The sequence below is a fragment of the Octopus bimaculoides genome, chromosome 2, assembly GCF_001194135.2.
Source record: "Octopus bimaculoides isolate UCB-OBI-ISO-001 chromosome 2, ASM119413v2, whole genome shotgun sequence".
Taxonomy (NCBI): Eukaryota; Metazoa; Mollusca; class Cephalopoda; order Octopoda; family Octopodidae; genus Octopus; species Octopus bimaculoides.
Window position 1 is genome coordinate 92,089,050 of NC_068982.1, and position 1,566 is coordinate 92,090,615.

At 31.1% G+C, this 1,566-nt stretch overlaps 1 protein-coding gene across 6 annotated transcripts in view; it reads left to right on the forward strand.

Annotated features, from left to right (window-relative positions):
- The window catches only part of LOC106872101 (E3 ubiquitin-protein ligase XIAP), a 42,697-nt gene that overhangs the window by 19,730 nt on the left and 21,401 nt on the right, over positions 1–1,566 (forward strand). The window lies entirely within an intron of this gene.

Sequence of the window (1,566 nt, forward strand, 5' to 3'; positions counted from 1 at the left end):
TATTTCTATGTGCATTTCAGATACTTCTGCATATATGATCAACTAGGATTCTACAGAAATCAATAGATTAACACCAACACAGCCTTCTCAAAACCTCCCCATTCTGCTAAGAATAGAGAACTGTGCCTACTTTTAACAATACAGTTTGCTTTGCTACTTATTTTAGATGTCTATGTAGATACAAGTAGACTTAGATACCTTTTCAGCTGTCTCACTATTGACTCAGTGGCAAATCTTGGATGTGATAGTTCAAGGTAGAGAGAATTGCACAAGCACCCAGCTGGTACTTATTTGCTACTTAGTAGATTCAAGCTACATAAAGTGCCTTGCTTACTAAATCAAACATTTCAAATTACTAACTTCCCTAAATATAAACCCTCTAATTTGAGCTATTTTGATCTCATTTAATTGATACTATTTGAACATTTAACTTGATAATTAGTTGGCATTCAAATGTTAAATTTCTGTACCCACTTTAACTTTATAGAACTTCAGTGTTTGAAAAAATAAATCATCACCTCTAGATTTCTATCTTTTTGTTGTTGCTTACATCTGGTGTCTCAGATATGAAACATCATAACAAAATCGGTGCTGGCGATGATTTCTACAAAAACCTGTAGAGATAACCTTATGCAGTGATATAATAGTACCGCAAACACAGTGGAATACAGTATTGACTTATAAAAGCATTTAATATATTTTGTAATATGTTATGGTTGCATAACAAAATACGGTGTCCCTACAGGTCATTAATATTTACGCACCAGATTCCAGGAATATGTTTAATGTCTAAAATTGATGTGTCCAATAATATTACACTGCTATATTTAGTGTCTATTTAAGACTTGAGTCCATGGATGATTCATGGGTTGGATTGGTACTGATGAAGGAGCAAAACTCCTGAAATATAGTATATATTCCCATTACCCATTTTTCATCTTTGATCTCATTGTTCTTATTTACATCTAGCATTTCAGATATGAAGGTTTTTATTTTCCGCACTGGCTACCTGGTAAAATCATTATTGATTTTACCCTTTATTATTATTAAAATAATATTTGAATATATTCACTCTATGATCAAAACGGTATTTACTGCGGTCTTAGATCTGTACAAACACATGGGTATAAAAGTGAGATATGAATTAAACGCGGCAGTATATTTTGCGAGTATGGATGGATGTAGGACACTTGATGTCGCATGATCAGGTGCATATTTTCTAAATACTCATGAATTTATGCTCTAAGGAGTACCCTACTGATGAGACAGTAAATCAAATCATTTTTACTTTCAGTTTGAAACATGTCTACTGTTAACCAAGTTTTGATTCATTGTCTTTCTTTTACTTGCCTACAATATGTGTGTTATTCTTGGAGATTTTAAGGTAGTAAAAAAAGGCTTTAACCTCTATTTTTAGTGGCGCGTGATGATGCTTTAAGCTGACCCCTTGTTATAAATTACGTATATAATTATAAAATAATTTATTTATATATACATATATATATATATCCATACATATATATATCCATATATGTATATGTATATATATAAATATATATATATATA